Source organism: Vicugna pacos, chromosome 5 (assembly GCF_048564905.1).
Source record: "Vicugna pacos chromosome 5, VicPac4, whole genome shotgun sequence".
Classification (NCBI taxonomy): Eukaryota; Metazoa; Chordata; class Mammalia; order Artiodactyla; family Camelidae; genus Vicugna; species Vicugna pacos.
Window position 1 is genome coordinate 77483 of NC_132991.1, and position 26170 is coordinate 103652.

General features: G+C 47.7%; 1 long non-coding RNA gene across 1 annotated transcript in view; it reads right to left on the reverse strand.

Moving 5' to 3' along the window:
- Window positions 1–5786: 5786 nt before the first annotated feature.
- LOC140696291 (uncharacterized) overlaps window positions 5787–26170 on the reverse strand; it is a 37239-nt gene continuing 16855 nt past the window's right edge. Inside the window, exon 3 of the long non-coding RNA XR_012072432.1 lies at window positions 5787–6697. This is a non-coding gene — a long non-coding RNA (uncharacterized lncRNA). The remainder of the gene's footprint in view (window positions 6698–26170) is intronic.

The following is a 26170-nucleotide window of genomic DNA, read 5'->3' on the forward strand; positions in this document are numbered from 1 at the left end:
CAGTGATGATTTCAAATTTCCCTCTCTGTAAACATCTCCCTCTGTTTCTTCCCTCTCACGTGAACCAGACAGTCTTACTTCTGATGACAAACTTCCTGAAGGATTTGCCTGCTTCCCCACCAGCAGTCTGTCCCCACCCACTCTGGTGTGTCTTCCCTTCCTCCATCCCCACGCAGCGAGTCACTGATGACTCCCACGTCTAAACCTAAGTGACACCTTTCCAGCCCTTGTCTAACTGAACTTCTCATTCCTCCGGGCATTCCATGTAGCTGACCGCTGTACTGACCGCTGCCTGCAGCTTCCTCTTTAGTCTTTAGCTGAAGAGGATGTTGAAGGTGAGGGCTGCAGCCTTCTTGGTGAGTTCACTCAGTTTACCCTGGCTGTCTCCCATGGGTATACACAGGAAGTACACGTGTTATTCAATTTTTCCAGCCATGCCTGGTTCCTCTTTGGCATCAGCTGGGAGGCAGGGGGACACCTGAGGGGACTCATCCCTCTTAACCCAGCCTGCAGCAGCTCCAAACCCCATCCCCGTTTCTAGGCCCAGCCAGAGATCCCCTACCTTGTCCACAAAGCCCCTGTCCTGCCTGACTTCACAGCTCAGGTCGCAGTCCAGGACTGTGTCTGCAAGGGGAGGGCAGAGGGTAAGTCACCACAGGGTTCCCAGGAGCCCAGCACAGGCCCATGGCCTCCACCTTCTAACCTGTCTCAGGACTCATCTGAGGCCAGGCAGACAAGTTATTTCCAAGAAGACCCTGCCCAGAGGTGAGAGCAACTGAAGCCCCCACCCTGGACTAGGGGCAGGGGCCTTGGGGAGGAAGAAGGGTCAGAGCGAAGGTCAACTGCTGCCCCCTCCAGGAAGCCTTCCCTGAACTCAGTGTCTTCTGCACCCATACAGTCCTCACTGTCTGGGATGTGCCCTGTATGGAGCCCAGGTCACCCTGGACGCCCCTGGGCTGTGTGAAGCTGCTTCATCTCCTTGGGATGGGGCAGTGAGCCTGGACTCTGGTGTCAGACAGTCATGGATGTGAATCTGGGCTGGCACCTGCTGGCTGTGTGGCTTCTCTGAGCCTCAGTTTCTTCCCAATTCCCAGCCCACTTCCCACCTTCTTAATCTTTCCCCCTAGAAATGTGGGGAGATTTTACAACACCAATGAGACACTGAAGGGAGAGAGAAGACCCCCAGCCCCCAGTGTAGAGAGAATTTGAAATGATTTTTAATCGTGTGAGATGACACCCGATCACCATGCAACAGGGCATGAATCTCACAAACACAACACAGGGTAAAGGACGTGTGTGATATGGTTCCATCCATAGAGAATTGAAATATAGGCCAAAATAGACTGTATTATTTGGGTGTGACCACAAGATAGTGGTTACCTCTGCGGGAGGGAGGGGCTTATGATCAGAGAGGAGCTTGGGGGCTGGGTGTGCTTTGGGGTGCTTGTCACATTCCGTGTTGTTTCTTGACTGAGTGATGGTTGCCCAAGTGTTTGCTTGGTATCTATTCATAAATGTGTGTGTATGCCCTTGCACACACACACACACACACACGTGTAAAATAAAGCTTTGTGCACGTTTCTGTATGTGTATTTTCTTTTCTTAGTTAAAAAATTTTAATTGAAGTATAGTCAGTTATAATGTGTCAATTTCTGGTGCACAGCCTAATGTTTCAGTCATACATGTAAATACATATATTCCTTTTCATATTCTTTTTCATTACAGGTTACTACCAGATATCGAATATAGTTCCCTGTGCTATGCAGTAGAAATTTGCTTTTTCTGTATGTGTATTTTCCAATGAACAAGGATGACTGTGTGTTCTGGGAGGGGGAGGCAGAGAGACACCCAGCCTCAATCCTAACAAAAGGAAAGCAAATTAAAGCAACAGAGAGAATCTGTCCTCCGCGACTGTCAAAAAAGAAAAACGGTTGATAATGTACAGAGCTGGCAAGGCACTCCCAAATGCTGGTGGGTGTGTGAAGTTGTACGGTCTTTTTTGAAAAGCCATTTGGCAATATCTACCAGAATTTTAAATGTACATTGCCTATAGCTCACTGGAATCTGCTTCTAAAGATGCTTCCTGCACACAGAAAGCAAACTATGGTTCCCAAAGGTCACAGGGTGGGGGAGGGATAAATTAAGAGTTTGGGGTTAACAGATACACATGACTCTATATAAAATAAACAACAAGGTCCTACTGTAGAGCACAAAGAATGATATTCAATTTCTTATAATGACATATAATGGAGACAAATCTGAAGAGAAGAAATATATAAGTATTTATATGTATAACTGAATCGCTTTGCTGTATGTGCGAAACTGTTACCGAGTCCAAGCTCTGCTCACTGCACGACAGGCCAATAAATCAAAAGATGAGGTGTTGGGGCAAAGAAAGGCAACTTTATTTGGAAAGCCAGCCGACTGAGAGGATGGCAGACTAATGCCTTGGAGAACCATCCTCCCCCAGTCAGAATACAGGCTCATTCTATACAAAAAAAAAAAAAAAAAAAAAAAAAGGTGGGGTGCGTGTTAGTTGTTGTAAACTTCTTGCTGTAGGAGCTCTTTGCTCCCGCAGCTGTCCGCGTGCGCCAGGTCATGATGCTCCTGCAAAACCTCCAACAAAACAAGTGTTACTTTCTAGCCTGCAGCTTGTTCCCGGAGTGCAGAAGCCTCGGAGGCCAGCGCCCGAGAACAGGCTCTCCTGTCTATCTCAGGCTAAAGGCAACATTGTTTCCCAAAAGCTGCAGAGCCGGCAAGGCTAAGCCTGGAAAACAGGGCCCAGGGTTAAAGGAAAAGGAACATATACAATACGGAGTCAGATTTGTTCTTTTCTATTACATCACCAGTATTTGTTATTGTCATTATTTTTTAAACTGCGCATGAAAAGATGCTCAACTTCGCTAATAATTAGAGAAATGCAAATCCAGCCAACAATGTATTGAAAAATGCAAAGGAATCAAAAGCAGAGCACAGGACAGTGAACCCTGTGTGCCCATCTGCTGCAAGAATCACGAACTCCTGCCACTCTTGTTGGACAGATACTCAACATCCCTGCTCCTATGCGATTCTGGGGCTTTGGAGGGGGGGATGAGGCTTATTTATTTTAATGGAGATACTGGGGACTGAAGCCAGGACCTTGTGTAGGCGAGGCACGCGCTCTACCACTGAGCTGTGCCGTCTCCCCCTCCCCAAGCTTTTCTGACACACATCCAGGACATCATTTCAGCCCTAAATACTTCAGTGATTCAATACTCAGTTAACTATATTAAATTACCCATTATCCCAATGAACAGGCACTAAACTCTAAACAAAACACCTTGAGCCCTCTGGCCACACAGATGTGCCTCCCCACCCTGGTCAGAGGACACTGGTTCACCTTTCATGTGGACTCTTAGCAAGATGTTCTGGAAAGGGGCTGCGTGCATCAGGTCACATACATCTAAAGACCAGAACAAAGAGAAAAGGTCACATGAGGTAGTTTATCTCACAGCAAAGATGGACAAAGAAATCAGTGCTGAAAACAAGGCACATCTTTGTCACTTAGTGAAAAATAAATGGAGTCTCGGGGCTGGTGGAAATGTTCTCTGCTGTCCACTGAGGTAGCTGCCGGACACCTGTGGTGATCAAGTCCTTGGAATGTGACTGAGGAACTGAATTTTCAGTTTACTTTCTTTTGACTAATTTCAATGTGGACACGCACAAGCCCAGCCTTGAACGTGGCCTTTGCTTTCCAGCACTGATGGCCTGACAGCCCTCCCTGCACAGGTAGAAAGAAGCCACTTCCTGTGCAAACAGGGCAGGAGGCAGGAGGAAGGGATGGCACCAGTGTCCGCAGAGCCCCAGACAAAGTTCTGAGCAGTGGCCCTGAATGTGCTGCTGGGTCACCAGCTGCTTTAGAGAGGTGATGACACTCGACACCACGCAAGGCCCATCCAATCTCCAGGAGAACCCAATGTGGAGAAAGATTTACTTCCAGCATCACAGGGGTGGCAGAACTCCCAAAGCCCCACTGTGCATCCACAGATGGTCAAGCACAGGGCGCCCTTCCCAAGTCTGGGGCCCACAAACAGGAGAAGGCTCCCCCGACTGGTGCCGTCACCTCAGGGCAGAAGATGAGCATGAGTTTCTGCACCTCCTACTCTGCACCTAACCTGAAACCATAAAGCAGGTTATTGAACAGAAATCAGAGAGTCAAAGCATATGACTGCCAAGAGTTTCCCTTGAGGAGCTCCCCCATGGTGACAGCAAAGCTAAGACCAAGAGGACGGAGAGAAGGCTTTCTGTCCCCAAAAGGTGAGGGGCCTGTTGTCACCTAACTGACACCTCATGCAGCGGTCAGCAGCCATCCCCGGCTCCACCAGAACCCCCCAGAAGGAGGCTGACCCCCAAGCTCCTGGTCACCTGTGCCTGAATCCTGTGCACAGAATACATGTGACAGGTGCACTCAGAGCACCCACACGAGCTGTTCCCGGGCCTCCTCTAGAAGTGTGTATGTGTGGTGGCGTTGGGGGGGGACATGCTCAAGGAAGGAGAGCAGCGGATGGTGAGGCACAGCTTGCAAACAGGAATGAGGGTGGTGTCTGTGGGAGCCTGTGCATCTACAGAAAGGTAGAGGAATGTCACCACTCATGTGCTGTGGTCTCCAGGACATATTTACTGGCAAGCGAAAAATGCAAAGTGGAGATGGGTGATTGGCCAGCCTGCACCAGCAGGGCAGGAGGGCATTTGGAAGGTGAGTGCAAGAAAGTGGCCCGGCCAATGGGTGGCATCACAGGGACAGAGCCACACAGACAGGGGTCTCTACTGGTGCTAAAGCACCTGCCTACCAGCAGTGCCCCTCCAGACGGGCCATCCAGCCATTTTTGCTGCTTCCTGCTGCCACAGCCAATGAGCTCAAATTTTTGCCCCCAAACCAAACCACAGAAAGACGGTGAGTGGCTATAAATGTCAGCATTAGAAACAAGCATGCAGCAATGTGGGTGGATTTGGAGAGCGTCATTTTAAGTGAAATAAGTCAGAAAGAGAAAAACACCATATATCATTCATATGTGGAATTAAAAAAGACACTAATGAACTCATCTACAAAACAGAAACAGACTCACAGAGATAGTAAACAATCTTTTATTACTGGTGGTGGGGAAATAGGGGCTGAGAAGGGATAAATTCAGAAGTTTGAAATTTGCAAATATTAACTACATATAAAAATACTTAAAACAAATTTCTGTACAGCACAAGTAATTATACTCAATATCTTTTAATAACCTTTAATAAAAAAGAATATAAAAATGAATATATGTATGTAATGCATGACTGGGACACTGTGCTGTACATGAGACATTGACACACTGTAACTAACTATACATCAATTTAAAAAAAAAACAAAGCAGTGTAAAACTATTGTAAAACAAAAAGTTTAACAAGTATACACACATACAAGTTTAAAAGAATAAACCACATTACCAAAAATTTCAGGTTGGGTTTAGACGGCAGAATTTGAAAAACAAAATGAAACAACCCTTCTCCAGAAAGCAGAGTCTCAGAGCCAGAACAACATCTTCAGTTACTGAACAGCTTCCCGGTGCCAGCCAGGGCCACCAGCACCCTGGGGCCTCACCACAGGCACGGTGTCCCCGGCAGCTGGGGGAAGGCGAACCCATTTGTCTAATTTGTGGCAATTTGAAGGCCACATCCACCCTTAACATCTCCATCTATATTAGTGGGAGCCCACATGGATGCCAAATGTACTTTACCACCACCTTCCTTGGAGACACGATAATCACCAAGGAGATGTTGGTGTCTGGAGTCTGGATGTGATGGGATGGAGTGCGAGGAGCCAGGCATCTTCCACTTTCCAAAGTCCACCCGGTGGACCGACTGGAAGACATTACCTCTATTTCTAGAAGGACCAAAGCAACAGTGCAGAATTCCAGGCTGGAGCTGAGGAGGCTGCACTGAGCTGAGCTGCAGGCCGTCTTTTTATCTATATTTCGGAAGCAGCCATCCACTCAAAAGTCAAAGCTCTAAGATCAACTGACAGCTATTCATAACATCTTTTCTAGATGCCCAGTGCTACGTTCCTCACTCAGGGGAGTCATTACACAGTGCAGACTTGAGACCCAGGCCCAGGTGTCACAAGGAAGGAGACACCAAGGATGTGTGTCCGTGGGGCATCGGGGCCCAGCTCTCATCCACCTCCTGAGAGCTGGAAGGTCCGTCCACTGTGGGGGCTGGTCTCCCAGGGCTGGGGGGCCTGTGAGAGTCCCAGACACCTCAGAGAGGCTGTGCTTGTGTCCAGGGATAGACAACGAGTATTTAAGGGTCTGGGCAGGTAAGGGTCTCATCGGTCCCAGATTTCTCTTTTCCAAAGTTTTAATTTTTTTAAGTATTTTTCATTACTTTATTTATTTATTTGTTTGTTTATTTATTTATTTATTTGGGGAGGTAATTAGGTTATTTATTTATTTTACTGGAGGTGCTGGGGACTGAATCCAGGACCTCGTGCATGCTAAGCACCCGCTCTACCACTGACCTATACCCTCCCCCCTCTTTTCTGAAGTGTCTAACACAGGATCACACTCCTTCCAGAAGCCAACAAATGTCCAAGTGTTGCCCTGACAACTCCTTTCAGCAGATGAGAGATGAGTTCTGCCCCTCCAGCTTCAAACTCCTGTGGTTCCATGATTATATTTTCCTCCTGTGGAACAGAATATAGTTATTTTATTGTATTATTGTGCTATATTACATTATATTATACTGTAATGAGATATACTAAGATTATTTTATCATCAAGGTTACCCATTTATAGGTTAGTCACCAGTGAACCCAACCCATCTTCAGTTATTTCAGACAGAACAATGAAAAGTCAGCAAGGAAACATTTGCTGAAGAAAATCAATCATCTGAAAACTAGAATTTTTTAAAAATTAAAGGGTAGTGGTTTACAAGTTGCATTAGTTTCATGTGTCTAGCAGAGTGACTCAGTTATACATGTATATCTCTGTTCTTTTTCAGATTCTTTTCCATTATTGGTTATTACAAGAGACTGAATTCAGTCCCCTGTGCTGTACGGTAGGTCCTTGTTGGTTATGTATTTTAGATGCAGCCATGTGCATCTGTTAGTCCCAAACTCCTAAATTAGTTTGGTTCCATAATTATTTTTTGTTCATACAAGGCATCCTTGACATTTTCTATTTTGTAAAGGAAAAGCTTTTGACAGTTAATCTTATCTCCTAAAAGGGCAGCAGGACCAGAAGAGACAGCGGCCTCTAAGGGGTCCCTGCCACCAGCCGGATCAATCCCACAGGGCGGCCCCGGCCCTTCCCTGGGGCCAGTGACCGAGGGGCTCCTTCAGGCCTGGACACACATGGACGAGGCTGTGCTTCATGTGTGCATTCACAAAAGCCACACGTGAGGGGAATTTTCCTGTATTAAACATTTCAATTTCATGATAAGTGATTACTAAAGGAAGATTCCCTATCTTATTCGGTTGTAAAACATTCACATGTATTTAGGGCGAAGATTCAGCTCTCCCTCAGCTGTCCCTGGGGCAAGGCTGCCCTGGAAACCAGCTCCTCAGGGAGCCACACGCCACCTTCCCGCCACCGGTGCTGCAGGTCAGGGTGGCCATGCGAGTCACAGGGGGCAGGACAATGAGGGCCGGGGGTCCCCTCTCTCTGGATAGGGTCTCCTTGGAGCAGAGCAGCAGAAGGAAAGCTGGAAGATGTGGATCCTGACCAGAGGTTGTACCCAGCTCACTTTGATTTTTGCAGACACAGGTGCGAGGCGGCCAGTCCCGTGGCACAGCCAGCCCCTACAGGCCTGGCAGTGGGACTGTCATGCCCAGCACAGCATACAGGGCACCCTGGTCTCGGTCATTGCAAAACGCAACCCTGCCCCTGCCAAGCTGCCAGGGCCCTGGAGACGAGACTGCTTTAAGAAGCAACAGAGCAGGAGGAGAGGGCACAGCTCAAGTTGCAGAGTGTGTGCTCAGCATGAACAGGATTCTGGGTTCAATCCAAAACACTGTCTCTAAAAATATATAAATAAACCTAATCACCCGCCGCCAAATAAGCATCAAAGCAGCAACAGAGCAAAGACCTCCATATGTGGGTCTAGAAGGCAACACAATTCCCACTGAAATCCCAGTATGCTTTTTTAATCTATTTGACAAGCTGATTCTAATCCTTCCAAAGCAGAACCAGGATCCGCGAAGAGGCAGAAGGTGCTTGAAGACATGAGGTCAGGAACACGTCCTGTTAGGCGTCAGGACTGAAGTTAGAGTTACAATGCATAAGGCTATGAGCTGGAAGCCAGGGACAGATGCACAGACCGGTGGGACATGGAGGACAGCCAGGAGACAGAGCAGCATGTCCACTGGGAGCTGCAGGGGGACAGAGTGACCCTGGGGACCAGCAAGGAGAGGCATCGTCCTTCCGCCGCTCAAGGAGGGACTACTGGCCACCCCCCGCAGGAAGGGACAAAGAAACTTCCTCCACGTCTCATATCAGACACCAAAACCAACCCCAGAGGGATTAGAACTGAAACGTAGAAAGCAAAACCTGCAACGTGTAGGCGGAAATACACCAGAATATCTCCACGGCTCCTAGGTAGCAAAGAACTTCTTTTAAGAGACACAAAATGTGTTAACCATGAAAAACAAGTGAGTACATTCAAAGAATATCACTTTATCAAATACCACCACTACCGGAGTGAAAACTCAAGCCACACACATGGAGAGGTGTGTGCATGAAATGCAGCACAGAAGATTCACAGATTATAGTAAAATGGACACATGACATGAAGGGAGCGTTTAACAGCAGGGAAGACGCCCTCCTCCTCAGTCCTGAGGGAGATGCAGAGCAAGGCCTGTGAGAGCCCATGTCACAGTGACTAGGCCCTCAGTTCAGAGCTGTCAGTGGACATGACCTACAGGGGACAGAGGGACAGGCTAAATGACACCAGAGGCAATCAGTGGAGAAAGCGGGTGTCCCACACGTGATTTCTTAGTGATGAGGGGCTCCTAGTGTCTGCTTTATCAGGCTCTCCACACAGCAGGGATGGGGCACAGGCAGCTTTTTAAATATAAAATAATTAAAATTCAATAAAACTTAAAAATCAGTTCTTCCGTCACATGGAGCCACACTTCGAGGGCTCAACAGCCTCAGCTCCGAACTCTCCATCACAGACAGCCCTCCCGGGCGACGGTGCTCCTCACCTTACATGTGCGTCACATACGTTCATTTAGATGCAGCAAATACTGTATAATAAAACATTCTGACAATGCTCACAGAGTAAACCATTCTTTAACGATGAACTCCATTGCAGATCTGTTTTTCTTTTTTTAATGATTTTTCAAAATTTCCAATTTTATTTAATGAGTTTTGAACAGAATAGAAAAAATTCAATAGTAGTTTTTAGAAATTTATAGAGAGAGAAATATAACATCGTATGCAGAGAAAAAATAGCATAGGAATAAATAAAATGATGCCATGATTTGTTAAAGCTTAGAAATCATATTTCCTAATAGGAGAAAAAAAGTTTACTTTTAACTTGAAATTTTTTTGGTTTTCAATTGTAGGAAACAAATTCAAATTAAAGTCTATAAATAGTCATGAAGAAAACCCTTGCTCCCCTTCCCTTATTAATGATCACAATAAATCAAGCCTCTAAATCTTCCCCCTCCCACCACCCTGGGGCGGGGCCCGCAGGGCCCGGGCAGGGCTGGGCGCCCACCAGGAGCTGCTGGCCGGGCAGGCAGGAGAGGACAGCGTCGCCCACCTCCCGCAGGTCCTGGAAGCACGCTGTCGTCTGCTCAACGTACTCAACGACGTCCTTCATCTGGAGCTGGAAGATCTCCAGGATGCCTGTGGTAGTGGGGGGTGAGTCTGGGGTTGGGGGAGGCTGGAGGGGCAGGAGATGCCCCAGGGTGCCGCCTGGGGTCCCTGGAGGGAGCATTCTCTGACACAGCCACTGTGCCCACGTGGGCATGGCCACCCATCTCCTGAGCCCCGCACCACCTGGGTCCTGGGCCTCAGCTCCAGAGCCTCTGTCTCTGTCAGCCCTGTGCAGACAGAGCGCGTGTTACGAGCTTTGCAGACACTGTGTATTTTGCACATTGAAGTTTGTGGTGACCCCGCATTGAGCAAGTCTACAGGCGTCATTTTCCCAACAGCATCTGCTCACTTCCCGCCTCTGTGTCACATCGTGGTCATCCTTACAATAGTTTAAACTTAAAAACTTTTTTTAGAATTTTTCCCCTCATATTATTTTTGTTTTTGCTTTGGGGGCTTGGATTTTCTTATTTATCTACTTATTTGTTTATCTATTTATTTTTAATAGCAGTACTGGGGATTGAACACAGGACCTCGTGCATCCTAAGCACGCCCTTTACCACTTGAGCTATACCCTCCTCCCTTAATTTTTAAACCCTTTTCTATTTTTTAATTAAAAATTTATTTATTTATTTAGCCAAGGGGAGAGGTAATTATTTACTTAGTTTGTTTTTAGATGGAGGTACTGGGGATTGAACCCAGGACCTCGTGCGTGCTAAGCATGCTCTACCACTAGGCTGTACCCTGCCCCCATTTTAAAGTGCATTATTATATTTGTTAGGGTGACCTGTGAGCAGTGGTCTTGGATGTCACTATGCCAAAAAGTCACAACTTGCTGAAGGCTCAGATGTTGGTTGGCATGTTTCAGCAATGAAGTGTTTTTTAATTACGGTGTGTATGTACTTTAAGGCATAATGCTATTATGCACTTAACAGACTACAGTCTAGTGTAAACATAACTTTGCATGCCCTGGGAAACCAAACAAGTCAGGGGGCTCGCTTCTTTGCGGTGGTCTGGAGCCAAACCCGCCATGTCTCCCAGGTTTGCCTGCATCTTCCGAGGAGGCATCATGGCCAGCAGAGGTAGGAAAGGTAATTGATAAAACTCACTTCACAGGCACAGAGGGGAGTGTACTTAATCCGATAAGGGACTAAACCAGAGCCCTGCAGCTAAACTCCTACTGGGCGGTGACACCCGCACAGCTTCCCGCAGGGCTCCTGCGCAAGACAGCGCGTCTCCACTGCTGTCCTGGAGGCCCTGGACGTTGTGATATGGCAGGAAAAGACACAAGGCATGAAGCCTGCTCAGAAAGTCAGTGTTGCCTGATTCAGTCCGACAGTCGGTGCTGACCCAGTCAAGACTCCCCGAGCTGACGCCGGAATGGGTGGTCACACAGAAGACGTGGAAAAGCCAAAACAACCCCGAGAGGCACAAAGTCAGACACTTAAGAGGTTTCAAGCCCTCATCCCAACCGGTCGGCCCTGAGTGCTGACCCACAAGGACCCATGGCCCTGCCCACCCAAGAGGCCATCGCTTCCTCTCGTGGTCCACCGCCAACCCCATCCACCCCCCAGGCCTCAGTATCACCCAGCGTGAGCTCAGACCCTCCCAGGGGGGTGTTCCTCCACATGTGTAGCCCCCCAGCAGGCACTAAAGGGCAGGGTTCCCCTAGCAACACAGTGTCATCTACACGAGGCACACAAGGTGCCACGGGCCTGGCCACACAGTCGGGTGAGGACATGTAGGGAGCGGCCCTGATGTCCACAGCTCTGCCTCAGACCAGCTCTGGATTTGGCCTAAATGGCTTCATCTCCGACATTAAAAATGCCCCCTCTGGCCAGGATCTGAGCACCAGTTTTATGACCCCAGTGTTGCCATCTGTTTCTGACAACGGACTCAGGCTCCCGAGCCAGGCTCACCGACGGTCCTTTCCCTCCCCAGCGGCCGAATGGGTCACCTCGCCATCTCCCGAGACACCAGCAACAGCCCTGGGGGCTCAGCCTTACCAGCCGACTGCCTGTCAGAACAGTCTCCCATGGGTGGTCCACACGTGGGCCCAAGTCACTTAGCAAGGCAGTTGTCCAGCTCTCAGGAAAGTGTTAATGGATCCAAGACAAAAGGCGGTTTTGTACAAGACAAGGGTTCCTGCAGTCCAGTTTGATTATGGATGATGCTTTCTGAGATCATGAAGGCTGTTAGTGTGGGGATCCCCAAACCAGTGCTGTTCAGGCCGTGCAGGTCTGGCACCCCGCAGGGCACCCCCGCCCCAGGGCCCTATAGCCAGCCAGCCAATGTGACAGATGGGCTGCACCCTGCATGGAGCTGCCCCCAGGCCTGGGCCGGTCAAGCCCGGTGGGCAGCTGGACCTGGCAGTCGAGCTCCCCGCCCCTCCCTGGTCAGTGATGTTCAAGATCCGGGTGTTGCAGGAGAGCTGAGGTGCACAGGGTTCAGAGCCCTGTCACCCCCGCCCCACAACTCCCACACACCCTCCCGCAGCCTGCTCCTGGCTGAAAGGCTGCAGACCATCAGGCTCTGGTTGGCCCCCACCTCCTCCCAGCGGGGAAAGCAGATGGGAACCTTGCCAGTGACTGCCCACTTGGTCTCCCTCCCTGCGGCCGGGCTGACACTGCCCCCACCCCCCGTGCACCCAAGGAGGTGCCTTGCTCACTGGGGGAGCCATACGTGTGCAAGGCAGCCGGCAGACCTCGGGCATCACCTCCATCAGCGTCTCCTCATACTGCAGGATCATGCCTCACAGCTGGGGGAGAGGGGCCATGTCAGCCACCAGCCCCCACTGCCCCACGGGCCGAGGTGTGACAGGGGTTTGGGAAAAGGAGTCTGTTCATAAAATGCCCTGAGATGACCCAGGACTGAGAATCACTGGCTGGAAAGGAAAGCCCCCCCCACCCCCACCCCAGGAATTGGGTGCAGAATCCCCCCCCCAAGGAAGGCCGCACCCCCGAGGGGCACACGCCAGGCTCCTGGCCACCTGCAGCAGCTCCACCCTGGCCGCCGCGATGCCCTGGTAGCCCGCAGCCGGCAGACGACCTGGAAGAGCGGGGGCCCACGAAGCTGCGGCAGCCGCCATAAATGCCCGAGCAGGCCAGGTTCCAAGGCTGGGGACAGAGAGCGTCAGTGCTTGACGGAGTCTCAGGGATTTCAACGCAGCCCCTACACACTCGTGAAGAGGAGGAACTGCTTGGCAAAGTGCATGAGTATGCAGGGCCCTTGGGTAGAGGGATCCGGAGAACCTGTTAGACTCCCTTACTGGTATCTATGATTTCAACCTGAAGACGTGAAAACAAACTTGCTAAAACAGAAGGAAAACAAAGCCATTTGGTTTTCAACATTTATTAAACTGCTGGTCCTACAAAAGTATTTTGAGGTCCTGCAAGGAGAAATAAAATTATCTTACAGCCTCTTTGCTGCCCCCATGGAACTGCTCTCAGTCTCCTAGGGGAGACATCCAGGACAGACTCTGATGGGGTAGGGGAGCTGCATGGTCAGGGATGCAGGGTGGGCTGGGAGGAAAGGTAATCAGGGTGGCTTCCTGTAAGAGGGGACCTCCAAGCTTGTCTAAGGACATGGGCACACAATCAGCATGGAGACTCCTAATGCAAGCATTCAGTGCTATGCATTTCCCTCACACACTTCTTTAGCTGCACCCCGCACACTTTGATATATTTGCCTTTCACTTAGTTCAATGTCTTTTTTAAAAATTTCCCTTGAGTCTTCCTCTTACCCAAGGTTCATTTAGAAATGTGTTCATCTGAAAGTGTTTGAAGATTTTCTTGTCATCTTTTTGTTACTGATTTCTAGTTTGAGCTCACTGTGGTCAGATAACACACTCTAATATTTCAGTTCTTTTAATTGTTTTGAGGTCTGTTTTAGGATATGGTTTATCTTGGAGAGTGCTCATGGGCAAGAATCTGTGTGCTGCTGTTGTGGAGTGAAGTGTTCTGTACATGCCAATAGTGTCCTGTTGGTTGAAGGTGTTCGGCTGACTTTCTGTGCACTCACTCTTTCAGTTACTAAGTGAGAGGAAGGCTGACTTCTCCAGTTACAATTGTGCAGTTGTTCATTTCTCCTTCCACTTACTTCAGTTTTTGCTTCAAGTGTTTTGAAACTCTGCTGTTTGGTGCATCAACATTTAGGATTGCTGTATTTTCTTGCTTGACCTTTTTATCATTATGTACTGTCCCCCCATCCCTGGTAATAGTCTTTGCTCTAAAATCTACTTTATCTTACATTTACACAGTTACTCCTGCTTCCTGCCTTCCTTCCATCCTTTCTTTCGTTACTAGTGGGGAGGTAATTAGATTTATCTATTTGTTTGCTTCTTTATTTAATGGAGGTACTAGGGATTGAACCCAGGGCCTCATGCATGCTAAGCACACACTCTACCACTAAGCTACACCCTCTCCCCTACTCCTGCTTTCTTTTCAAATCAGAAGGGTTTGTTTAAATATATAAAACTTTTGCAAGGAAGCATGATTTAAAAAAATATGAAAGGAACCCTCCTACACTGTTGGTGGGAAGGTAGTTTGGTGCAGCCACTATGGAAAATGGTATGGAGATTCCTTAAAAAACTAAAAATAAAGTTACTACATGATCCAGCAATCCCACTCCTGGACATATATCTGGAGAAAACTCTAACTTCAAAAGATACATGCACCCCAGTGTTCATAGCAGCACTATTTACAATAGACAAGACATGGAAGCAACTTAAATGTCCATTGATGGATGACTAGATAAAGAAGATGAGATAAATTTATAAAATGGAATACTAGTCAGCCATAAAAAAGAATAAAATAATGCCATTTGCAGCAACATGGATGGACCTAGAGCTCATCATTCTAAGTGAAGTCAGACAAAGACAAATATCAAATGATATCACTTATATGTGGAATCTTAAAAAAAAAGATACAAATGAACTTATACACAAAACAGAAATAGACTCACAGACAGAAAACAAAGCATGGTTACCCAAGGGGAAGTGGAGAGAAGGCTAAACTGGGAGTTTGGGATTAGCAGATACTAACTACTGTATGTAAAATAGATAACAAAAAGGCCCTACTTATAATACAGGGAACTATATTCCATACCTTAGAATAACCTTTAGTAGAAAAGAATCTGAAAAAGAACAGATAAATATGCATATATGACTGAGTCATTATGCTGTACACCTAAAACCAGCACATTGCAAAATAATTATACATCAATTACCAAAATATAGATTTGCTCATTACTAAATTCTAAGACCTTGATTAGCACATATTGCACCTTAAGAAATTAACCAAGGATGTAACTGTCAAAGCAACACCAGCGCATGAAGTGAACATGAGCATCTGAGAGGTGGGCAGCGGCCCGAAGCACTGAGCGCGTTTGCACAGCAGCGGCACGTTGCTGAGTGGCTGGATTTTGTCCTCATCCTTTCAAGAGCGTTGAGTGTTCCTGGGCAGGTGGCCAAGGTGCTTGCAAATCAGCTGGATCCTTTTGTGACCTGCCAGGGTGTGCGGCAGTCACTCCCCGACGGCTGGTACTGAGACAGGCCCTTCTGGCATCTCTCTCAAGTGCCCGGGTGCTCAGTGAGGTTTCTCCGTTCTTGTAGGCAAGGCCCTGTGAGCTCTGGGAACTAGTCCACCTACAGCAGCTCCTCCTCTCCTAGTCACGGAGTTTAATATTCAAGCAAAGACTGAAAAGGGCATGTAGGTTGGTCTCAGGAGCTGTTTCTCTGCGTACCTCTCTCCTCTCCCATACTCTGCCTTGCAAATTCCAGCTGTTTTGGCTTCCTCGATTTCCAATCTGTCTCCTCCTCTGAGCAAGATGTCTGAAGTGCTTCCAGTCAGAAAGCCAGGGAAGTCAGAGTCCACACCCCTCGTTTCCTTTCCCTCAGGGGAACATCCAGTGAAAACAGTTGCTTCATAAATTGTGTCCACAGTCCCACTTGTTTAAGGCTAAAGAGTAAATCCAAATTGTTACTCCAATATCCTAAACGATGTTTATTTTTAAAAATCTGGGGGCGGGGTGGTAATTAGGTTTATTTATTTATTTATGTAATGGAGGTCCTGGGACTGAACGCAGGAGTTCGGGCATGCTAAGCACACACTCTACCACAGAGATATACCCTCCCCCCAAACAACTGTTATACACCATATTTTGACCGTATGTATTTCTCAATGTAAAGACCAAAATAATGGAAGCAAATACTGAATTCCAGTCAGTAGTTTGCGTTTTGCAGGGGGTAAGTTCAGTAATTCTGAAGCTACTTTCTGCAGAGTCTAGAACTGTGCAAATGAGAGAATACACTAAGAGTGATGAAACAAGAACCCTCAGTGTAGAAGGAAGTTACAGAAATGGAACTGAAGCCTGCAGTGCTGAATGGAAACTGATGACCACAGTGTGAATGCATGGCTTTAATACACAGACAGCAGGACGGACGGAGGCCCACGTAAACATTAGGGGTTTAGCTGTGTCCCCCCAAAACAGAACTTGTAGCCCTAATCACCAGTCTCTCAGAATGCGCTCATTCAGACACAGGGTTGTTGCAGATGTAATTAGACAAGATGAAGTCATTCTGGAGTAGAGTGCGCCCTTAATCCAATATAACAGGGCTGACGACCTCACAGGAAGAGGACAGAGACACAGAAGGAAATCACCATGTACCGACAGAGACAGAGACGGGCTGGAGTGATGTGGTTGCAGGCTGGGGGCCACTGGCCACACCACAAGTGGGAAGTCCAGAGAAGTCCTTCCCCAGAGTCCCAGAGGGGCCAGAGGCAAGGACACACCTAACACCCAGGCTTGGCTTAATTATAAAATATTCTCCATTAAAAGGAGTCCTGGTGAATCACAGATTTCAAGGATAAGGTAGGAGAATTCCAAGATGAACCTGGAAGCCCCTGTGGTGCAGAAGGCAGGGCAGGGCTGCAGAGCCCTGGGGACAGCCCAGAAGACACAGAGGCGAGGCGGGAGGGGACCCCACTGGCCAAAACACAGCTGACTCGAGCCACAGAATCAAGTCCTGCCAGTTACAGATCATAACCCTGCGTTAGGATCCCTGAGTCCTCACTCACAATAAATAAAGAAATAAATAAGCACGAACAAGCACACACAGCAGAATGCCAACTACTGCCTGTAGGTGGAAGGAAAAGGCTCCTACATCACCACTGTTCAGCCGCCACAGTGAGAACGGCTGTGGATGAGAATCACCAACAGGTGCTGAAATCAGTGGGTCAAGTTTTAACAAGAAACAGCTTATTTAAAGTCTCAAATTATCTCCTTATAAATTACTTACCAACTTCAAACAGAAAAATGGTACCACTCCAGCAGAGAAACTTGGCAGCCACCACCCTGAGCACGGCCAGTGGTGGGACAGCCTCATGGAGCACCACACCCAACTCAGGGCACACCCGCCTTCGGTGCTGTTCCAGCCAGAGGCCCGACTCTGAGCCCAGCTACTGGCTTACTGCCAAGGCTACAGCACTGTCGCAGTGAGCAGCTGTACAGGTTACACTGAAGACACAGGCCACCTAAGTGCCCTCCCAGAGTCACCAGGCACAACTCATGCATCAGAAATAAGCAGCAAAACAAGCGGACATGCCAGACAACAAAGGCAGTCCTGGGCTCCTGCAAGCGGCTCCCGAGAAACCTTGAGGTGGGATTTAAAACACTGGGCGCACACTGCGGTTCTCACCCTGGACACACAAAACTTCTTTTCCAGCTAATGAAGCATTAAGGGTTCCACCAGAAGACCTAAAAATACAGGATGGCTCTTGCCAGCACTGACAGAAGGGAGAGGCCCCCAGAGCTGCTCTGGTGTGTGCCTGCCTGAACTGCACCCCAGGTCTCTGGGCCCAAGGAGGCCAAGGTCACATCACACTGGTCCCAGCCAGCACACGTGCCAAGGTTGCAGCTCTGACACACATGACACTGGGTTTCCAAGCGATCGCCTGGCCTCCAGGCACCTGGGCTTTGGGCGGGCTCTGCAGACCCGCCCACGGGCTCCCAGGGCAGCACCAGGCGAAGGCAGCCTTCTGCTCACTGACATGATGAAGACATCATGGAGGGCAGGCTCAGGGAACTGAGGGCAGAGGTCCTGACGTGAGTTCTGGCCACCTCGGCTCTGACATCGGGACTCCTGTCACCATCAGGACAGGCAGCCCTGGACAGCGTGGCTGTTCCCTAGCATCAGCCACAGTTGGGAAGAGGGCACCCACATGGGCCCAGCTCAGAGGGCGGAGCCTCAGAATCTCTTTCCCTAACTCCACACTCCTCACCCAGCTTCCATCCAGATGCCCGAAGCATCCTTCAGAAAACACAGTGATTCAGCAGAAGGGTTTGCAGCGCTTGCTGAACGTTCCTCCTCGTGTCATTTTCACCTGCCCCTCCCCCCGCCGCCCCACAGTCCTTCCACGGCTCCTGGTGTTTCTGAGGCCTCGGCCCATCTTAATTATGTCACCAAGATGACCAGGACAGGTGGGCGATGTGTGCACGCAGTGCAGTGGCCACAAAGGGAGCCCAGGGAACATTTCAACTGTTCCTTTTGCAAGATCTCTGGGAATCCCTTAAAAGGGGGACAAAACACTAGACAATCAAAAATGCAACCCAAAGTGATACCCAAAAGTCACAGCTCCCGTGTCACCCGACTCTGCTCCCCACCTCCCGCCCCCACTGTAATGTATTTTCTGGACTTGCCGACACTGGGGTTCTGTTGCGTTTCCCCTTTGGAGGTGCCAGTTCTAAGCAATGGGCAAAAATCATTTAAGGGACATAACAGAAATTCATTCCAAATGTTCCAAATGGACTAACCTAAGCAACGCACATCCTGCAAACATTGGCCATGACTTAAGCAGATTTCCAGAAGCACAGCAAGCACGTGCATACCCTTGCTGGCATGGCCTGCTCTCCTTTGAGATCACGTGGGGGAAAATGTCTATTTAACAGCATGCCTATTAACAACTATTTCTGCAAAATAAAAAAGTACATTGTCTTTGACCATACGGCAAAAACTCTAGAAGACATTTTTACAATGGAAATCATTAGGAATTGAATTATTTCCATGTATATATATATTCTAGCTTTTCTACAACTATGGGGAATTACTTGTATAATAAAAATATTTTTTCAGTTAATTCTAACTATAACAACTTTAAAAACACCTGTTAATAAAGTAGGCACTCAGAAGGGAGCTGACAGGAATGAGTGGTCTCAAGTTTGCTTCCGGTGACTTATGCCCAGCCAGGCGTGGGGACCCCTGACCCAAGGAGGCTCCTCCACCTGTGGCCCCTGTGGCCATGGCCACATGTCCCCTCTGCTGCCTGGGGCTGGGCCAATGGCTCAGAGGCACAGCTCCATACACCAGGAACAGGCCTGCCTCCCCACAAGGAAAGCAACGCTGGGTCCCAGACAGATGAGGGCAACAACAGGTACGATCAGGCTGTAGGAGGGCCTCCCTTCAGCCCTCAGGGTCAAAGCTCAGCCCCTCTGGATCAAAAAAATCTAGGCCTAGACATCAGCTGTGATTAAGCCAGCACGTGGTGGGATGTTCAGACGCAGTAATGAAGCAAAGTAAAAGCGAAAGACACTTATTTTTAAGCAGTGGTAATAACACTCACACAGACGCTCACATACATGCACACACTGTCTCTTACACACCCACCATCACTCATGTTCCCCCACTGCTCTCACTATTAGTCACACACTCTTACATACACGCACACTCCTGCCTGTGCTGACACAGAACAGGGCGCAGAGAGGACAAGCCTCAGGCAGGTGGACACCCAGGGTGCAGGGGCCGCCCCAGGGCTACCCCAGGATGTGGGCCGCTTCACGAGGCGGGACCGCACGACCCTGCGGCCAGCAGCCATGCCACCCACCCAGTGGGTCGCTTTGTGCTGCTCAATAGAGGAGTCAAATGGTAGGTGGGTGGGAGGGTGGCTGACCAGCTGATCCTCATGTTCCCCAACATCTCAGAGTAGAAGCAAAAGAGAGGCACCGCCCAGCACGTTCCAACGTCTGCAGACTTCAAAGTGTGCGGGCAGTGCCCACCCGGCAGCCGCCGTCCTCGGGCAGCACGGGTCCCACCCCGGGCCGCGGGGGCCGCTCCGGGCGGGAGCCCCGGCCCCGCCGCGCCGTCCGCCCGAGCCGCCACCGCGCCGCACCCCCTCGGGCTGGCCCACGGCTGCCCCTGCTCACACGGGAGCCCAGGAGGGCCTGAGCACCCTGGGCGCGGGAAACGATGGGGGTCGGGGGGCAGGGTGGAGGCCCTGAGACCACCCCGCTGGATGCCCGCTGGCGGGGCGCCCGGCATCCCCCCCGCGGCGGCGGCGGCGGCGGCGGCGGCGGCGGCGGCGGCGGCGGCGGCGGCGGCGGCGGCGGCGGCGGCGGCGGCGGCGGCGGCGGCGGCGCTGCTGCTGCTGCTGCTCACGGGCGGGCGGGGCCGCTGCGGCGGCCGGCGAGCGGGAAGCCGGGGCCGGGCTCCCGGGGGGACGCGGGGGGGTGAGTGTCCGGTCAGGCCCCTGCTCAGCAGCGAGTGGGTCACGCGGCTGATTTCCAGGAGGCCATCCAGCTCCCACGGGACCAGCGGCGGGGGGTGAGGGCAGAGCCGGGCCAGGCACCGCGGCCGCCATCCCGCACACGGGCGGCGGCGGTGGGGGGGGGCGCGGTGGCAGGGCGGCGGGGGCTGCGCCGCGGGGCCCCAGGGCCAGGCCCGGAGCACACGGGGGCCTGGCGGGGTCACGCGCTTGCTGCCCACACCCCGAGTCAGCCCGTCCTCTCCACTGCTCCTGCAATGCCCTCCTTTCCACGGTTGTACCCCCAGGGCCACTGTCCTTTCTCCACTGCGGTCACCTCCGCACTGTCCACTGCCGGCCTCCAACCCCCTCATGGGGCAGAGAGCACTGGGCTGTGTGTCCTCAGGTGTTGGCCTGAGTCGGCGTCCCTAAGGCACCTGAAGGTGTTCCCAAGCACAGCCTCACCACAGAGAGGCCAGCACGTTCAGAGCCAGCCTCCCAGGCTGTCACATTGTCCACAAACCCGCCCAGGTCTGCACTAGCCACCACGAAGCCACTGGTCACATACAGCAATGGGAACATGGCTGGTCTGAACTGAGGTGCACTGTGCCTGAGACACACAAGATCTCAGAAACTGAATGTGAAAACAAAGAATTTTAAGATATCCATGTCTATATGCTTTTATAATGATTGTATGTTGAACTGTTAATTTGGGGGCATAGTGGGATAAATAAAACTGATTATTAAAATTAATGTCCCCTATTTCTTTTTCCTTTTCTAATGTGATGTTTAAAACAATTTCCACGGCCATATTCTACTTGTACTGGGCGGCATGGGCCTCAGTCAAAGCCTCAACCAGTGGTTTTCATCTGAATCATGTAAGACCAAGGCCAGGGAAGATACTGTGGCCCAGACCAAGCCAGGCTGCAGGAGGGGCCCCTGGGGGCCTCCGATCCCAGACAGCCGCTGGATCCTGAGGAAGCGCTGGAGGGCTCCCTCACCCCCACCCCACAGAGATGCCCTCTGCTGAGAGGGCGCCCCAAGGGGACACCCCCACCCCAGAAGCTGCTTCTCAGGAACAGTCTTCCTGGAGTCCTTGCCTGCAGACTTGACTCTTGGAAGATTGAAATGGCACAGAATCCTTAATTTGTACTTCCTTTCTTGCTGGCAATCAGATTTTCTGTCCTTGATCACACTGCTCAGACACCCAGGGGACTTCCCTTCTCCTTTAAAGTCCAACACTTTCACTACAATAGTCCTTGGTGTTGGCCACCTTGGGTCAGTTCCCCCAGGCATGTGATGTAGGCTATATATATATATATATATATATATATATATATATATATATATATTCCATTTTTCATTTCATCAAAGTTAATTCTTGAGATACCATTTTTAATATTTGTTCCATCTTGTTCCTTTGATTTTCATCCTCAGGGATGTCTATGTGTTGCATCTTCACTGACCACCTTCTACGTGATTTCCTCTCAATCCTTTTTGCCTGTCTCTCTTTTCTTTTTCTTTCTTTCTTTCTTTCTTTCTTTCTTTCTTTCTTTCTTTCTTTCTTTCTTTCGGTATAGTCAATTTACAATGTTGTGTCAATTTCTGGTGCACAGCACAATTCCTGTCATACATGAACATACACATATGTTCATTTTCATATTCTCTTTCACCATAAGCTACTAATAGATATTGAATATATTTCCCTGTGCCATACAGTATAAACTTGTTTATCTGTTTTATATACACTATCTGCAAATCTCAAACTCCCAGTTTCTCCCTTCGCACCTCCCTCTCCACTGGCAACCACAAGTTTGTATTCCATGTCTGTGAGTCTGTTTCTATTTTATATATAAATTCATTTGTGGGTATTTTTTTTAAGATCTACATATGAGTGATATCATATGGTATTTTTCTTTCTCTTTCTGGCTAACTTAACTAGAATGACATTCTCCAGGTCCACCCATGTTGCTGCAAATTATTTTATCATTTTTAATGGGTGAGTAGTATTCCATTGTATAAATATTTCACAACTTCTATATCCAGTCATCTGTTAATGGACATTTAGGCTGTTTCCATGTCTTGGTGAAAGTAAATAATGCTGCTGTGAACACTGGGGTGCAAGTGTCTTTTTGAATTAGGGTTCCCTCTGGATATATGCCCAGGAGTGGGATTACTGGGTCATATGGTAAGTCTATTTTTAATCTTTTGAGGACTCTCTATCCTGTTTTCCACAGTGGCTGCACCAAACTGCATTCCCACCAGCAGTGTAGGAGGGTTCCCTTTCTCCACAGCTTCTCCAGCATTTGTCATTTGTGGATTTTTGAATGACGGCCATTCTGACTGGTGTGAGGTGATACCTCATTGTAGTTTTGATTTACATTTCTCTGATAATTAGTGAGATTGAGCATTTTTTCATGTGCCTATCGGTCACTGGTATGTGTTCATTGAAGAATTGCTTGTTTTGGCCTTCTGCCCATTTTTGGCTGTATATAATCATGGTCCCATGACTCCAGAAAAGTAGGTAAAACACAAAATAATCAGCCCCTCAAGCTGCGACTTGAGGGGAAAAAATACATTGGTCTCAGAGACAAGGAAAAAAGAAGCTACCCACATTGTATCACAGAAAAAAACAGCAACAGGACAGAGAAGAGCCACGTAACCATGAACATGACATTGTCCAAACATATGAGAACAAACAAACAAACAAAAAAACTAACTAACGAAAAGACAAGACAACCCAATTGAGAAGGAAACAATCCTGGACAAACTGTTAATTTTCTTCAATAAAGAAACCTTGTGGTTATACGGTAGGGAAAGGATCTGAATGTTTGGATATGTATTTTGAAGAATTTAGCAGTAAAGTGCCATGCATAATTTTCATGGAAGTGATTCATGATAGGGCAAAAATGAAAAAGGACACAAATTACTATCACTTTCCACTTCTGGCTATAATGGAGGAAAAGGGACTCACTTTAACCTACCGCCATAAATAAATAGAAAACTAGAAAAAAATATATGGGAGGAAAAACAAATGAGGTTAAGAGCTACAACTGGCCCGACGTACTAACTGAGAGCAGTTTCTAGGTCCATGTGCAGGTGAAGGAACCCAAGCAGAGGCTGCTGCTCTCACTGAATTGAGGAGCCAGATACCTGAGTGCAGAGAGGGTGGGCATTTAGGATTTGTGGGTCAGGGTACGAAAGAAGAGGAAGCCACAAAGAAAGGAAGCTCGGAGATCTGAGGAGGGATCCCCTTACATGTCTGGCTGAGCACAAATCTGATCATGTGAGTGAATCAACTATCCCAGGTCAGAAAAATAAACCACAAAGAAAGTAAGCAGAGGATTCTTCAAAGCTTATACAGAGCTCAGAAGTGTTCATACTCCCACCAGCCAGAGAAGACAGGCCTGTAATACATGGAGCACTGGGTAAAGTCTTCAGAAAACCATCACCTTATTCATGGGGTAAAATTAGCCACAAACTAAAGGTCGTTCTGGACCTACCCTAACACAGTCTAAAGGCCACCTTCCAAAGGATCTGACTCATTCCAAGTAGTTTAATTTCACACCCCTCCAAAAAATCTGACAGTGTTTAAAGGAGAGACAAAGTCAAACACAGAAAAATAGTAAAATCAATAATGATCTGCATCCAATCAGAAATTATTACACATGTGAAGAATCAGGAAAATATTTTTTCTCCAATTACTAGAGAAAAAAAACAGACATTAAAAACAAATTATAGAGATGATGGAATCAGTATACAAACAAGTTAAAAGTTATTATAAACATGTTATAGGAACATTATAAAAAATACACGAAAACAAACATGATGGGGGAAAAGTGAAAGATAAATTTCCGTGTACAGATCCCAGAAACTCAACAAATCCTAAGCAGGATAAATATAAAAGAAAACCACTCAGAGACAAGTCATGGGCAAACGGCTGAAATCTAGGGACAAAAAACCTTACAATCACCTGTGGGTGGGTTAGGACCAAAGGAGCTAGAGAAAAAGACATTACACACAGAGGAAAAAAGGTGTCAATGACAGCATGACTCTACATAAGTCACAAGATAATTCAGCAACATGTTTAAAGTATGAGAAAAAAAATCTCACCCTAAGATTATATACTCAATGAAAATATCTTTCACAAATGAGGATGAAAGAAAAAAAAAAGTAAAATGAACACTTTTTCAGACATCAAAGCTGACAGTTCATCACCAGTAGCCCTGCAGTGAGGAAATGTTAAAAGTTTTTCAGGCAGAAGGAATAATCCAGCTGGAAATCTGTGTTGACATGAAGAATAGTGCCAGAAATAATGAATATGTAAGAAAATTTAAAAGCTTCTTTTCTCATTTTTAAAATCTCTTTCAGAGTTAAGTGACTGTACTTAAAAAAACACTACATAATGTGGCATTTATGATGCACATACAATTAAAATGTATGAGAACACAGCGTGATGGAGGGGAGGAGAAATAGAAGCACACCACGCATCAAGGGGCATTTTACTTAAAGGTGTACACTGGTAACTTACAAATGTACGCTGTTCACCCAGGCACAGCTTGTAAAAATATGTAATAAACAGGTATATTACATAAACCAAGAGCAGAGATAAAATGCAATCATTTTTAAAGCAAATTAATCTTAAAGAATGTAGGAAATGAGGATTGAAAAAAGACTATGAACAACGGAACTAACAGAAAAATAGTAGGATGGTGGTTTTAAACTCAATCATATAAATAATTACATTAAAAGTAAATGATCTAAACGTATTAATTAAATGACAGAAAGCAATTTTCTTGTTTTTCAAAAAAGAAAATGTAAATACACGCTGTCTAAAAGGCACTTTAAACACACACAAAAAGATGAGTTAAAGTAAAAGGGTTCGGGAAGTCACACCATCCAAACACTAACCCATAACTAGCTCGGAGGGGCCGCCGTGTTATCAAAGTGAATTTCAAAGCAACCAACCCCCCCAAAAAATCTGAGGGATAAAGACAGACATTTGATAACACATCCAAAGGCTGTTACAGTCCTCAGTGTGTATCACATAACAGAGCTTCAAAGTGCATGAAGAAAAAGCTGACAGAAATGCAGGTAGAGAAATCTGTAATTATAGTTGGAAATCATAACAGTCCTCACTGAACAAGTAGACAAAAAACAAGGACTGAACACTATCAAACAACTTGACCCAATGAACATTTACAAAATATTCCACCCAACAAAGAATACACATTCTTCTCACAGGCACACGGAGTGTGCACTGAGACAGACCTCAATTCCAGGTCTTAAAGCATGTCTCCATAAAATGTGAAAGGCTGAAATAACAGAGCATGTTTTCTTCCTACAGTGCAACTAAATCAGCAGCAGAAACTTGGAAAAATCCCCAAATAATAACTTAACACACTTCTAATGAGCCCATGGGTCAAAAAAAAATCAAAATGGAAATCAGAAAGTATTCTGAACTGGCTGCAAAGAGCGCAAGGAACTTTACAGGCTGATGTGAACGTTCCACACTGTTTTTACTACGGTAGTGGCTACACAACTACATCCACCTCTCAAAATTGTTGAATTTTCTTGTATAGAAATTATACCTCAATAAAACGATTGTTTAAAAATTTTAAAGAAAAATGTTGAAACAAAGTGGTAGGCATACAGGTATTTGGCCTTTCTCTTCCTTTTCCCTAAATTATAAACTTTTTCCAAAAATAAAGTCCAGAATCAAAACCAAAAACAATTCAAACCATTTCAACTTGCCCTCCTTCAGGAAAATAAATAAAATCAACCTTGTATTCACCTCCGAGAAACTATTAAGCATCCTATAATG